We start from the raw sequence: 16,361 nt of genomic DNA, 5'->3' as shown, positions 1-16,361 counted from the left end.
TTGTCTATTTCTAACGCCAAAATAACATTTTGAACAGTTATAACTCGGAGAAAAGTGTTTAAATACTGAATTTGGATCAACATTAGATCCAACTGATCGGTACTCATGATTCGAAGAAATGAAGCACATTCACATGATGCAAGCCGATGCAGAAATCATATCACTTCAATCCACCACATAATTCTTTTTATTCTTCTTTGGTCTTCACCATTGCTGCAACCAATTTGCATACAACAGAACGTTTATAGTTACATCGATTTATATCGCCGCATTAACGGAATGCAGCATATGCGCTGAGGTCCAGAAAACATACTTTGCATAAATTCAATTCAACCGCAATTTAATAACGAACATTCTGGATTTTCGTGCCATTTAACTTTTTTTCAGTAAGAATTGATACGTTGTATTTTTGAGAGAGAGGGAGATTGTGAAGGCGAGAAAAAACGTTTAATTTTCAATCAACAAGCCGTTATGAGTAAATGATCGTAAGAGCTTGCACATTGCAAGTGAACAGACAGTCGAAAATGAGCTTACAAAAATGGAAATCGGACAGCGCCCGGTAGAAGAATTGGATGGAATCGAAAGATGTTTTAGTGTAAATTTAATTAAAAAATCACATGATGAGCATGAACATGAATATGTGCAAGTGTTATGAAGCATGCTGCATGCAATTTTTGTCGTTTGTCCGAAATTAATCTTTGCATGATGCGTGTGTTTGTGCGTGTGCGTGTGCGTGTGCGTGTGTTATTTATTTATCATTTAATGGTTCTTTTTCAATGTTCGCGCCGACCTTTTCACTCGATGTCCTTTTTTGCGTTCTGAGTGTTAATAAGATTTGCTTCTTCTTTCATCCGTTCCTTCATTCGTTCGATCGGAGAGCATTCACTTTTCGAAACGATGTTTTTTCTCTCTTCTCTTATATGTACTTGCGCAGCGAAAACCAGTCAAATGCGGAGGCTGTTGCCATTCCCACTTCATTCAGTGTTTGGCGAATATGTGCACAGAATGCCAAAGTGAAATGTGCAAGAGATTAGCATTTCTTGTTTTTATCCATCGTTTTCGTTGGCCGTTTTATCGTAATCTTTTTCATATGTTCATCATTCTTCATGCGTTAATGCGTTTCACATTTTCGGTTAGTTTGACGTGGCATTAAAGCAAACATGTTTGAAGCGTTGATGAGCCACACACACAAGAGAGAGGGAGAGAAAGAGAAAAAATGTATGCCCAGAATACAATGAACCAACCACTCAAGAATAAGACAACGACAAAAAATAACACTTAAACAGCTTATCAGTCATTTTTATAGTATTTTGCACATTTTTGCCATATTTCGTTGTGGCAGCCAAAAGAGATTTGCCATCACCAACGCCAAACGTTACTTTGTATTTGCATCGAAATGTCCATCGTATAAATTGCCGTCCATTTTTCGCTTCTCGTCATCGTCATAAACCCAATGCAATAAATAACAGCCCAGCGAAATGCAATCTTAATCAAATCGACAAGTGGAATAGTCAAATGCCAATCGCACTGAAGCTGCATTAAATATGCATATTCATCTGCTAATGGAGAAATGCAATCAAATTTTCAACTTTACTGTTTGGTGCATATATCCCATATACGTATGTACTCACTGTTCAGCACTGCGTTCATCCTTCCGCTGACACTTACTCGATTAGCTCTGGTTTCGGTTTGTGGTTGCGATGCATTTCAGTTTTGTTGGAAATTTCAATTTGAAATGAAATTCACGTATCTCTAAAACTTATCGGGACTTCAATATCAATCCCCCGAAAAATTATAATGAAACGAGGAACACGGAAAACCAACAATGTCTCCTCTCAACTGCATTTCAGCTATTGTCCACATTTTTTTTCTCGCTTCTTTCACAAATGTGAATATGCATTATGAAATCATAATTGTGATGGGATTCAAGTTTCGAACGAAAGAGCGACGATAAGAATTGAATTACATTCCTGTCATAACGCGACAGCGATCTGAAGATAACAAAATTAAAAAATTCAACTTGATTGCAGACATTAAATGAAAATGACAAGCCATAAGCTGGTTAATAAATGCATAAGTGATTCGCATGTATATTGTCGATTTAATGGGCATTTGGTTTCTGCTTATCTCAAAGCCATAAATCAAAATTCGCAGTTGAAAAAAAATGAAAACATTCAACCTTTTCCCTTAAAAAAATTATATCGCCGCTAAAATTTTTTTTCTCTCCTTCTGAAGTACGTTTGAAGTACATTTTGCATGACTACTGATTGTGTTGGCATTTGCAGGTCGAGTACCGGATTCGGTCCGCACGAAGGACGCGCGCGAGTGCGCTGCATATGTGAGAGGTCGCATTCGAATGTTTCTTTCACTATGTTCCAATGATTAATTCAATATCCATTTGGCTGGGATCAACGTTGAGTAAACTAAAGCAAATATAAAAGTAAATTCAAGTGTATTAAAGCAGTCAGCACTCAACGTTCACATGTTAATTGAAGTCAAATGGTTGAGGCTTTTAGCGTGCACCGTCAATTTCCCATTTCCAGCGTTGCTTATCATAATGATTGCCCATTAGAAAATGTGTTGAGACATTCAAATATGCAAACTGAGCATTACAAATGGCAACAAAAGAACCTCACCGAGTCACTGAGGAGTAAAAAAAAACGAAATGGAACGGAACGGAACGGAATTGTATTTGTTTATTTTTGATTTTCTCGTTAAATGTCGTTTGCCGTTCATTTCATTTCATTCCATTCCATTTGATTCATATTTATGAAACTATTTCTAATCTCATTAATGGAAAAATTATGCAAATTACTGGCGCTTTTTTTCGCTCTTTCTGATTGCCGTTTCGTTTCTCTCTCATTAATGCTAACGAACTATAAACACACACGGGATGGTTTGCCAACACGAAGTTAAAAGTGGCAGCCAAACGTGCAAATGGAACCGAGAAAGAAAAAAACAAGAAAAAAAATTCACATGTAAAAACTGACGGGTGGCACAAAGCATCGCATTCGTTTGCTCTATTAATGTCATTAGTGAAAGCCTGACATAATCGAGAATTGATAACTGAAGAATTATGTTGCATGTGTGAATCGAATTCCGTAGGCCAAATTAGTTAATTCTCTTTCGAGCGAGTGATGCAATCGGTTTTGAATAACAAAAATTATCGAATGAATTTCATCTGCCATTAAGTGAGTCACCGTCTCCCATTGAATAGCGACCCACCGGATATAAAAGAGAGCAAATCAAACGGCAAAAGTTTCCGTGCCAAAAGAACGAAAGACACTTAAAAAGTTGAATAAAACAATTAAAAATTCGAGCAAAAGTTGTTCAAGGGCTAAAAGGTGGATAAAGCTAACAAGGAACAATTCAAAATAGCGACAATTCCAATCGAGGTGTTTCATTCGGGTAATTGTTGGAATTAATTTAGAGGCGTTAGACAGTTAGCTCAATGTTATTGCTGTTATTATGTGTGTTGCTTAAACGATTTAGTTGCTTTTTAGCTTCATCCACTTTCATTATGTGGAATTGCAGCCATTAGTCCCAGGCTTCTGATGGCAATTGTGTTTTGTGTGTGCTCCGTGCTCTACGCTTTACGGCAAATTAAAGAAAGTGATTCTATTTCAACTACTTCATTCAGTAGTTCGTCTGCGCCGGCTTCAGTTTTACACAACTTTTTTTTTCCTTCTTATGCATAAATTTTATTTCAGTTGACTACTTCAATAACAATAATAATGAAAATGAAAATGAAAAAGTAAATCAGGAAAATTTAAACGTTTACAATGGAAACTCTGCCACGGGCATACACATTGTATACAATTTTTCCTCGTCGGTTTTTTTTCTCTCTATTTACTTATTTCGAGTGAGAGTTTAGTTTGGAGAGTGAGAGAAAGAGTGTGAGCGGCTCTCCGTCACTACAGTTTTCGGATGAATAAAGTGTTTTAGTTGAAATGAAATGGTTGGCGGGGTTTGCAAGCACCACATATATGAACTTTTATGATTGAACTCAATCACGCGAAAGAACTATTTTCCCCATTTACTCTCTCCAGCTCGCCCGATCGCTAGCTCATTCACACTCTCTCACTCACTCATTTGCTTACTCGAAACTCGTTCGCTGGCATAATAACGCGCTGGTGAGCAAAGCAGAAAAGTAAATACACTTTTGCTTCGCAATTGCGAAGTGGTTCATTATTTACAAACTCGAATCCATTTTTTTTTCGTTCCATTGGCAAATGAGAAATTCCATCGAAAGGTTTGATAAAATTTTAAAATACAACTTATTTTATGCTGCTCGTTTTCTCGCCGCGTCCAAATAAGAAACTCCGCTGCACAATTTTCAATGGCCAAAGTGAAATATTCAACTGGACAAAATATTTACCTCGCTGAAAGATTACACACCGGGAAGGAATATTGCCCATTACAGCACAACGATCCTAGTTACAGTATTCCATTAGCATTAACATAAATACCAGTTTTGTGCAACTTGTTTATTTTCCAGAAATTTTTGAATGAAAACACCGCGAGAAACAGCGAGCGGTGATACATTAAATGTCAAAATCATCGGAAATAGGGCACATTTTTAAATGTCTCACCGTCGACAAAAGCAAAACAAAATTTGAAAAAGAAAGAAAAAACATAGTCCGCCACTAAATTCGTGTTGAGCAGAATAATTGTATATTTTTATCAAGCCCACATATTACACGCGGGCCAAAGATTTTAAAAGGCGGTGCACGCAACGCATGTTCAACTAAATGAAAAACAACACAAAAAAACTAGAATTATGCAATCACAGTTGACCGCAATTTTCGATAAAAATCTTTAAAGCATAAATCACAATATTTTGCTCATCGCATTTTGAGCTCAAGTTCCGACCAACAAAAATTATTGTGCTAGAAAAAAATTCATAATCTCCAACTTTGTTGAATGAAAAATAAAACAGTTTCATTGCATTGTACTCCAGTGACTCAGCGACGTACAAAATGTGCTCGAAATACGCTCTCGAGAAGCGAGAACGATGGAAGGAGAGAAAGAAAAAACGCATACACACCGAATGAGAAACATGCAGAATCATTCGTTGTAAATATGCAATGGCTTGGAATATGCGTGCGTACTGCGCATTCTTTTCGTTTCGTTTCATGTGCGACCCTTTCATTCTGAAAATAAAAAAAAACACATGATTCCATAAATATTGCATAACATCGCCACTCATTGTGCTATGAACAACATCAGATCCCCGACAACAATATGCTTAATAATAAATTCAGTATCCAGTCATTCTACCGAACGGAACTGGTGCTGCTCTGAGAAATACGGGCAAATTTATATGCATTTTAATAGGAAGCAAATTAAATATAGATTATTGAGCGCCGATGAAATGGGGCGTTCGATTACAAAGTCACTTAGTCTTGGTCTTAAATATAATATCACATCGATTCATTATGATATTCATATTTAATGCCCCCCGAATGCAATGAATATACATTGAAAGCGGCATAGAAGCGATGCAAAACCACTTGGAATGCACTTGACAGCGAAACATTCGGTGGAACGAATGTAAAAGGGACGACTGAAAATGACGTGATTTTGCAAATCATTCGATATGCTGAAAATTTGGTGGAAATACAATTGCAACTGCCTCCTTTTGTCAGTTTCCCTTTTACATTTTGCATACAATTCGTTCTCACGAAGAGTATTCATTATGTCAAATTGAACGAACGGCATGAGTTCATTGAAATCGTGAAACTGCTAATTAAACTGTATTCTTCACATAGTTGTTTTCGATTCCACCGAATTCAATAACTGGCTGGTTGGTTGTCAGTCTATTATGCAACTTCATTCGCATTTTCATACCATTTTATATGTCTGGTAAATGATAGTTGTGTGTATTTTTATGATAGACAACAGAGCCGCACACTCACTACTGACACATTTTGTCTGTATTGATCCGCACCGAATCGAATGAGAATGGGAATGTGAATTTCCACGCTATTGCCTAGAGAGAGAATAGAAATACCAATAATAAAAATTGATGACTCGAACAAAAATTTGTTCCCATTTTTTGCAATCTCTTTCTCTGTCTCTCTTTCGCTCTCTGTATGTCTGTGTGTATTCATATTTTTTTTATTGATTCCCGATGTTATTGCCAGCCCACCCTCACAAGCTTTGGCATTTTACATCCGATCGAATGCGGTGCTCCAATTTTCTCTCTCTTTTCTTTCGTTTATTTGTGTACGCGGAAAATGAACAATTTTGCTGAATTATGGATAAAAAAGAATGCAAAAAATGAATATTTGGTGCATGATGATTCGGAGTTTTTGCTCCTTTCCTATCTTATCTCGCAGCAAAACATCAAATGGTGTATCGATACAATGTCATGGAAAAAATGTCAAAATAATGCTGAGTTCATATTTGTTTCATGATGATGAACGAAAACTAGACAAAGAGAGATTGGAGTGTCATGGTAAAACAGAGACGGGAACCATTTGGGATAAAAGGAATATGATTTTTTTTCCTGACGAAATCGATTGAAAAATGCGAGTATTTTCATTGCCGTATTTGTGTGAATACTTTTGAATCAATGGAGAATATCGAATAGTTGAACCGTAATAACTGTCGGCTTTAGATTCTGAACGAGAGAGACAGAGAGGAAAAAAACCGAAAACGCTCCGATCTGTGTTTATCGATCTGAATGTTTCAATGAGAACGAGACACTTTATTATTAAATGAAACACAAAAAGGAAACAGCGAGAAAATATTTATGTGGCGACAGAGGCAATGTACAACTGTGTGTAATATGCAAAATGCTCGTCTATTTTTCCATTTTATTCTTCTTTGTTTCGCATTTTTCATTCTAAACCCCATTTTCACTATGCCATTGCATTGGTTTGAATATATAAGAGCTTGACACTACCAGCGTTCATTTGTATGTCTGGCTGGCTGGCTAGCTCGCTAGCTGGCGTGTGTGTACCGTTCGTTTTTTTTTCGTTCGTTCGTTCATTTCTATTTGTCTCATTGCATATGCAATTCTAATCCTTTTAGAACAGGTTCGAATGAGTATGTTTGGCCACTTGATAATGTACACAAATAAAATGGGTTTTGTACTCCCGTAAGTCGCACTACGGCAATAGGTCATTGAATGTTATCGGCTGACATCATATTTAAATGCATGCGGAGTGTGGATGCGGACGCAGTGCAAACACTTACACTGTTTCAACGCTGTTCGAGAACGCGCCAATAGAAAAATCAATATGAAACCATTCACTCCTATCAGTTAATTTATTGAGTCAATATAAATGATTACATTTCGCCCGTTCGGTGAATAAAACTTTTAGCCAGACATGAGTGGCTCTCCACCTTACAATGATATAAAAATAAACTCATTAAATGGTTAAATGATGCAGAGACGTTTTCAATCCAACGAATGCAAATACGACTCACATCATCGACACATGCAACGAGTGGACTACTTTTATCTTCATGAAAATTGATCGATTGCCAAATTCGGAACATCGTAATTTTGTCCAGTGGAGTAGCTATTTCAACAGCATAGCCAAACACAGACAAACATGTATATTGAAATTAATCCACATTGAGATTGATTTTGGTTTTGGTTCTAATTCGAATCGACAACTTTTGCCATCCTGAAACTATTGAAATGGATGCAGATGCTTCGCAAACCTTCGACTGATATACGCGATTCGATGGTTCAATCGGTGAATTATAATTGCCGGTTCTTCTCCGATAAGCGCTAAAGGTTTTCTATTTTTTTTTCTCTATCGTTCCCCAACTTTTATTTGCGGTTGGAGTTTGACCATTTTCCACCCAGTGTAATGTCATATCACTGAAGTTCGTTAAAGCATCCAAGTAAATCTGACAATGAAAAATTGCTGCTAAAAACATAAAATGAAAATCAAATTTGTGGCTATTACTTTCATGTCACAAAATAAATATGGTTATTTTCCATTTTCGTTGCGGTTTTTTTTTATTGAACCACAGAGAGAAAAAAACCATCACATGAAACCGAACCATAATGGAAAAGTGTAAAAAATACCACTTGCTATCTATTTACCACCATTTTTGCAAACTATACGCTTGAATCTATGCATGGAAAAAAAAGTATGTGTGAGTTTTTTTGTCCCATTCGATTGCTTTTTCAACAAAAATAATTTTTATAACATTAAATTAACTCCATAATGAGTCCATTATACATTGATGATAATTTACAAGCGCGGTAGTGGCGCCCATTTGATTGAGTTTCGTATTAAAAGTTGCGCGCTCAACACTCGCCACAACGTAGAGACCTTACAGTTGTCTGCAACAAATACAACGCTTACATTTAATTATACACCATCGAACCGAGAGCAATGCAACGAAACATAGAACGGAGAATTATTAACGTGCGGAGAGAGGAAAAACATCGCGTCCAACGAATTAGCCGATGACCCAGCCAAGAGAGAAAGAGCGCGCCAACGATGGAAGCCGCAATAATTTCGTACTATAAATACCGATGATAATAGCAAAACCATAAATATTTATTTTATTTTAATTTATACTCGGCAGTCCATTTTTTCCGAGATTCTATTTGCCATACGACCATTCCGTAATGGTGCAATTAACAAATAATGATTTCGATACATATGTTTGTGTGTTTGTGAGTGTGTAACATACCATCGCCAATGGAATGATTTCCTTGCAGCAAAATACTGTAACGATTGCCAGCTTACGAGCGGAGACCATTAGGATTTGATTGTATCTTCATATCAATTACAAGCTATGAATCAGCTGCTCAGGAATGTAAAACATGGCAGGTACAGATAGAAATAATGTGATGCATTATCTTTACTAAATTGCACTCGGCCACATAAAATTTTATTGGGATTCTTTTCTATAATTTGTTTATTGTTTTCTCGGTTCCTTTGTGCGTTGCCACCGTGTTGCAGGTCATACTAAATCAATTTAAACAAAAAATATTAGATTTTCAATTGTAAATTGTAATGGCCGCAAAATTCATGCTATTACTCTTCACGTTTCTAATGGAATAAATGGCGTTGTCAAATATGGACAGTTCAAATTCGAACATCCAGTTCAGAACTACTTAACATTGTCACATTGTCAACGATTCCACACAAAACCAGTTTCGCATTTTAAATTTAACGATCCAAAAAAATAAGAAAACAAAAGAAAAACCGCCTACGGCCAATGCATCATTTAGCGCTGTTTGAATGGAAGAAAATAAGAGAACAACACACTACCAGCGCATTCGCAGATGGGAGTTGCGGAGAAAAAGAAAATAAAAATATCTTGCCCGAAGTTGCGCGCTAATACACGCAGTCAGTCACACTAAATTGAAATCAAACGATTACAATGAAATTGTAAATTAAATTAAGAAGCGGGCTGACCGGCCAATTCGTAAAAATGCATGTGAAACGAGATGAGGCGAATCAAAACGACAGTTGTGATTATTGCCGTGCATTTCTTTTGCAGTTTAAATCGCTTATATTTATCCTCGGGAGAATGACTAAACAGATTATTTAAACGCACCAATGTTGAAGAACGAGAAAAAGGAAACCGATTCAAGCGCAATTGCTATCAATTTACAAGATTCGTTAAATTAAATCAAGGGAAACAAACACAGTACAATCGCTACGGCTCACTGAGACCAACAGCAGCAGCAACACGATATGAATAATTGCATCGAGACTGCTGAATTGATGGAGCGATGGCGCTCGCTTAAATTCAATCAAGTACATGTGTTTTCTCTCTCTCTCACACACGCACTCTTTTTTCGAATTTTATGAAATATAATTATAGTTAAACTGCAACACGGCTTGATGTGCATGCAATTTGTTGGTTTGGTGTATGCTTGAAATTGAAACGGTTTGCCTGCTTCCACCCAGAATTCCACACACCATTCTTTTGTTCGTGTGTTTGTTTCGGTTTCTTTTTCTTCGTTTTCCATTGCTGTTGGTGTTGGCCTTTTGCATTGTCATTTCTGTTAATTTGTTGTGTTAACAGTATCACTTTTTAGACTATAATTATCATTTTTTATTTGTTGACTTTTATTTGTGTGCATTTTCCATTCTCGTTCCCATTCTATTCGGGATTCGATGAGTTTTTTTTTATTGTTTCCAGTTCTTCGAATGCGGTAGCAAGCTGTGAGCAAACATGGTGCGTTCGATGCGCAAATATCAGCCCATATAATTCAGTACAATGTCATTTTAAGAATGTTTTTATCATTAACAATTCGATAGCCATCAGTTGAAGTGGCGTGTGTGTGTGGTCTTCTTTCATCGAATGCGTGATATTTTCGACCATTTCAATGATGTGCGTTGCATGCGTGTACATTATGGTATTTCTGTGCAGAAATTCTGTATGAGAGCAACATGCAGCGGATAGATGAAAAGGCTGATGTTATAACGTCAAACAAAAACAAGTGGGACAACAGTAAATGTTCCGTAATAAGAATCAATTACATGGAAAATTATCTTCTCAAGGCGTCGTTGTCGTCTTGTTTGGGGTTGAAACAATGTCATCTGAAACAGAGATAGAGCATGAGACATGAGAGCTAAAGAAATTTATCGATACAATTGTCAAAAGACTCCATTCATTTTTGGTCTTTTAGCAGAGAATATAGGAATACAAACAAGACATACTTATACATGCTAATGCTAACTCTATTGTTCGGCGCTGAATGAGTCATACAGTCGAAAGCCTGTGTCACATTATGATTGTCTTTCTGCAGTGAATACTCTCTCAATCTTGGAGTAAAATTGTGCCGATTTCATTTGCTCGGCAAACGAAACTAGTATATTTATCATGTGAGGTCTTTCTATCGCCAACACTGTGTTTGCATCATGTGGTTTTTCTCTTTCATCCATTTCCTTTCGTTCCAGCCGAATTATCGACTATGCCGTGTAAAGATGTTCACCAATCAGGGTTGTCTTTTGGCAAATATTTTTAGTTGTAAAAACCTGACGTCAGTGGTGACTCGGTGAGTGTCAAAACAAAGTTTAAAAGAAAAATTAATTGACGCGAACGAAACAGCATGACGCACAGTGTCTGTGATAAAATAAAGGTAGGTCAAAATAACTTTTGGGCCAATAAATATAGATCCAGCTAAATGTAACGTAGGTGTTCTGAGAGCGCTCTTTATATTACACCGACGAAGCATTCACAACAGGTAAATTTAAACTGAATATAAAATACGTTGTTAATTGATTGGGAACTTAGACTATTGAGAATCGACCTGTGGCACATCGGTCGTTCAGACCCTTTTCCGTCAGTTTCCGAGTCTGCGTAGCCAAAAATACACTTCGTCCTTTCCCCCGTTAAAATTCCATTAGTTTTGAATGATGCTGCTTGTAGCTGTTATAGCCGTGCAAACATGATGATTTTTCGACAACAGCATCGGACGAACTGGCTGTTACGAGGAAATCTTGAATTACCTTACCTATGAAAGGAATAATTAAAGGAATCATCGACAAAAAAAACTCTATAATTACTCATCTTTTTAATAGTGCAGAAATCGAGTGAGAGCAAAAAAGTCCAGAATTAGGTTGTTGTTATTAGGAGGATCATGTATCGGCAACGTGCTTCCCATCCGCTGTCGACATAATGCAATATTGAAATAATCAAGCAGAGCAAGTGATATTATGTAAAACAATCAATTAAGGAAGCGAGCATTCAACATCTAACATTTTCCATGCAGCGTTAAGGGAAGAAAGTAATTTTTCTAACGGTGTCAATTATCAACACAAACTTTTACTGATTTAATGCCATTTGGTGCTCATCTCCGCACCTAGTATTCAATCTTAACGTTCATCACTCACCCCTTTTGCGCGCGTAGCAGAGTTTTTGTTGTTTTGCAGATATATTCTTCTCGAAATTTTATGAATCCGGCGTTATACGAAGATGAACGAAACGTGCACGCATTGGCGCTCGAGTGTTCATGAAATGGCGTGCAAACCGAGTGAGAGCGGTTACAAGTACATCATGTACGGTATCTTCATCAGTTGAATCAATTGAATCTCGACTGCCTTATGCATCAGTACGTGCTACATTTAAAAAGGATTCTCACTCACTTCCAGGCTTCAACATTAACCTGAATATTTTATCAACTTCATAATTAATTTTCTTGCTGTTCGTTCGTTCGTTCGTTCGATGGTGTTACGCTGGAAAAAGGCATGCGACGAAGACGTTTCAATGGAAATCTTAATTTTTAATCTTGAGTTAAGATTAACCAATTTTTTCTATCCTTTTCAATTTGCCACTGGTGCAGTGGAACACATGTAACGGGATCATTTTCTACGTTAACAATCTTTTGAAATCTGTTAAAATTTGGTTATTAAAAAAAACTCACCTGGGAAATCGAGATACCGACTCATTAAAAGAAGAACAAATTAAATACGGCGACACGTTACATACTGGCTTCATGTCATAGAGGTTTTTTTTTCACACAAGGAATTCTTTCATGAAAGAAAAATCCCATACAGTTGGTGTCCATTGCATTGAACAAAACAGAACTCAAATGGTCAGCGAGTTTGTCCATCGGATGAACAGAGGAGAAATGAACAAAGGAGAATAGTGAACAAAGCTTCTACTCATGTTTATAATCTAGTACGATAAAATCATCGTATCAAAAGAGAAGCAGACGATTGATTTTATCGCTACTCCGGCAACTGAAATCGCATCTACCGAATTTGGGAGAACAAATCGAGTTTTAGCTCTATCGACGACGACTGCGATGCTAGCACAAGACAATAACAATGACTTCGTTTCGTTTGCAGTGGCTATGCATGGAGGAGAAACCAAATCCATGCCATTCAAGCATGAATGGTGAGCGAGCCGCTGCAAGCCGCACGAACAAGAATCGAATACAAACACCAAATTTTGTCGCGTGACTTGCGGAACCACCGACAACACAGCTGAAACCATCCGCATTATCAATGTGTGGGTTCGCGTTGCGCGTTCACATCGACTTGTTGGTCCGCGCTCGCGTTCGCTATGGCATGACTTGTGTTCGCCTGTAAATGCCGAAAATGTATAAAACGCGCGCGGTGTATGTGGAATCGGATACGGTGGAATGAATTCCATGTGAATGCAATACAAACACATCGCTACTACACAGATATAGACGCGTATAGAGAAAATCACGCAAGCAAGCACCCAACGTGCGAAGCGTAATCGACGAAAATACAGCGTGAGGCACACAAATACAAAAGTTACTATTTTCTAAATTAGACTCAGTTTTGGCTAAACATCCGACGAAGAAGGGAACACTTTCATCGTCGTCGTCATCGTCGCTCGAACGCTGGTTTCTATTATCATTCCTCTTTATTCACGTATTACCACGTAGCGATATTCTCGTTGTTAAAGTCTGGTTTTATCTTCGGTGCTTGTTCGTAGCTGGTGCAGCTGTGTGGTGTGTAATTTCTTCGCTTCGGAACAGTTTTATTCGTGTGTTGATTTATTCTTCATTTCGTTGTGGTATTTTTTCCCGTCTCTTTAGTTCTCTTTAGTTTCATGTGTTTACATCGCGTTCGTTCGTTCGTTCGTCTTTCTTCACTCTTCTTTGCATTCGAATGGCAAAACAAAGAGAATAAAATCAGAGGGAGAAAAAAAGTGTTAAGCTACCTTTTGTGTATATGAACCTCTCGCGGTTGAATATATTCTTGGTGCATTTTTTTAATACGTATATACTTATATATTCGAAATAATCACACACGGGATTTTTGCCGATTTTTTTTTTTCATTTTTTGCATTCGGGATTCTGAAGTGCTCACTACGGTTTTATCATAAAAGAAATCATTGCACAGCGTATTGTTTTGCGTATGTGTCGAAGTTGAAGAAGCGTTGAGGCCGGTTTTTTTTTCATTCGCTTTTGGTTGTCTTTGTTATCGCGGCTCGGTCAAAATCTATCATTTGCTCTCCGTATCTTTTAAATCGAAGCAAAAAATATTCTTTCTCTTTTTTTTATAATAATCTGTGTGGCATTTTCAACGTGCATCGGCTTTTGTGCCCTACTCATTAAAATGTCGACAATGCATTCCGAAATCAAAAATGATGAAAAATGAAATTAATTAACTTAAACCTGAATTTAATTGGCATTTAAATCGAAAAATCAAATAAAATTGAAGGTTTCATTAAACATAACAAATTATTTTATTATTTGAGAAAAAAATCGCTGGCTTTGTTTCGCTTTTGTTTTTGGAATTTTGTAACACGAGTGAATTTTATTGGAATATCAATGGCGGTTCAATTTTGTGATTTTGTCGAAATTTTATGTGAGCACCAAAAAGATTGGATTTAAAAGTCTACGATTTTTTTCTCCGCAGGTTTCAATGTTATTTCAACGTTCTTGAATATCAGAAAAAAATACTATCGATAACTATAAAACGATTTGTAAAAAATGCCGATTGACGTTTTATGTGAAATCAGAGAAACAAGTGTCCCCATATAGTTGAAGGTACATTGTGTCATAGCCATCAAAGCAAAGAGAAAAAACGCGAAAAAAAATCGAAATCACTTTTTGAGTTGAAGGAAAAAAAATAGAAAAAGTACGATATAGCAGTACGCGTGCATCAGAGAAGTTGAATAAAAGTCACGTTTGCAGTCGACAGAAAAAAAAAACAGAATTTTCTATGAACATTGATCACATTCGAGCAGACACACAATAATAAATGTACTAAAGAATGCGAAGAGCGCAACAAAGGCACAACAATAACAACGTTTAATGTAAATCGTGTATGCATTTTGTGCACCAAACAAGAACTTGCAGAAACAAAGTGGTGTGTTGTGAAGAGAAAAAAAAGGACAAACACGGTTCGACAAAGCCTAAGAGTGAACGGCGCAAGAACATGGCACATGGGTAAGTGATTTGCTTTTTGAACACAAAGAAAATGTGAATAAAAATCGCAAAACGGGTCTATCGATAAAGAACAGCACATACGCATGCCATGAGGCGAATTAAAAAAAGGAAAGAAAGAAGAAGATGAAACACACACACACACACACACACATGGCTCAAAATGCGAACGAAGCAGAAGAAGAACAACAAGAAATGCATCATGCTTAAATGTTTCATCACGATATTCATATACCTGCACGGTCTAGCTGTATCAACGTGCATCTTATGCACAACGTACATTTGGATGAATGCTTTTATCATAAAATACATTTTAAAAATCAGTGTTGTTCGTCCCGTCTGTTTTTCAAACATTTCTCGTTCAGCGTCGTGCTCCAGTGTTCTTTCTATCGCGTTGTCAGTCGAGATGATGTCATGGTGCATTTAATAATGCTTTCAGCCAATATTTCCGATATGAATATTTGTTTCATAAACTATGCTATTTACATCGGCACCACATGATAATGATGACGAAAGTGTAAAGCGATGCTTGACAATTGATTCCTCTTTTTTCACATTCACATGTAATTTGATTTGGAAATTCAATATCGATGCTAAAATTGAAAGCGACCCAAACGGCAATTTTGATAGTTTTAGTCACATCGAGTGGAACAAGATTGCGGGAACGAAGTGAGTCAACCGCTCTTTTTTTGCAGAACTTCAGCCGAAACTTTTGATCATTTCGTTCAAAGTAAATGGTTATAAAATTTCATTTTTATTGCGATTTACAAATTGAAAACATTCCCAAATTCTATTCTCTTTGGGAGATTGTTTAAAACCAGAGATTAGGCTATGATTTTACTATCATTTTATTTCAACTAGAAATTGGATATTGATGTCAATGATTTGGACTGTAACTGTATCAGAACCATTAAAAACCGTTTTGAAGCTGACGCGAATTTTTGATGTTGTTGTTTTCATTACTATTTTGGTGTAGTCTATTGGATAGACGGTTTGGCGTATCAAATTACATATAATCAATATTTAATTTTATTTCCATGTCCAGACGAAAAACCAAAAAAAAAACACATTCACACACACCGATATTCCGTTGTTCATTTCATGGGCTTTTTTCTCTGTACAAAATCGTTTTTATGTTGTGGTTATTTGTTCGACGAAATGGCTGCATTGGTTAGTGAACGAAAATCGACAATGACAAAAATAAATGAAATTTAATAAAAGGCGATAGGCAGCAGCGAACGCCCCATAGCACCAGAAATCATAACATTCGAAGGGAAAATGTTGTTATTATTATTATTTTTAAGCGGAAAAAATGTGAGATACGTGAGCATGACATGCTCTTACTCAATTATGCATCCAAATGGATGTCATCGAACGCACTGTGGCGATGCTCTTGCGTTGGAACATGTTGAATAAATATTTATTTTTCAACAAACAAAACAAACGGAGCAACGCAATCGAATACACAATGCCGCGTGCATACAGAATAAGAACCAAT

The 16,361-nt window shown here is 36.8% G+C and overlaps 1 protein-coding gene across 6 annotated transcripts in view; it reads left to right on the top strand.

Annotated features, from left to right (window-relative positions):
• Positions 1–13,269: 13,269 nt before the first annotated feature.
• The window catches only part of LOC129569893 (uncharacterized), an 81,286-nt gene continuing 78,194 nt past the window's right edge, over positions 13,270–16,361 (top strand). For 2 of the 6 annotated variants that reach the window (XM_055449117.1, XM_055449112.1), the window contains exons 1-2: positions 13,270–13,420; positions 14,334–14,866. The gene's annotated coding sequence lies outside the window, so the exon portion shown is untranslated. Of the gene's footprint in view, positions 13,486–13,506; positions 13,674–13,733; positions 14,136–14,333; positions 14,867–16,361 lie in introns of those variants that run through there. The other 4 variants (XM_055449114.1, XM_055449113.1, XM_055449116.1 and 1 more) reach the window with 4 other exon arrangements.

Source organism: Sitodiplosis mosellana, unplaced genomic scaffold (genome assembly GCF_009176505.1).
Source record: "Sitodiplosis mosellana isolate CC-2019 unplaced genomic scaffold, AAFC_SMos_1.0 Smas_scaffold_47, whole genome shotgun sequence".
Classification (NCBI taxonomy): Eukaryota; Metazoa; Arthropoda; class Insecta; order Diptera; family Cecidomyiidae; genus Sitodiplosis; species Sitodiplosis mosellana.
The sequence above is the reverse complement of the archived record's forward strand: the minus strand, read 5'-3'. Positions and strand labels throughout refer to the sequence as shown.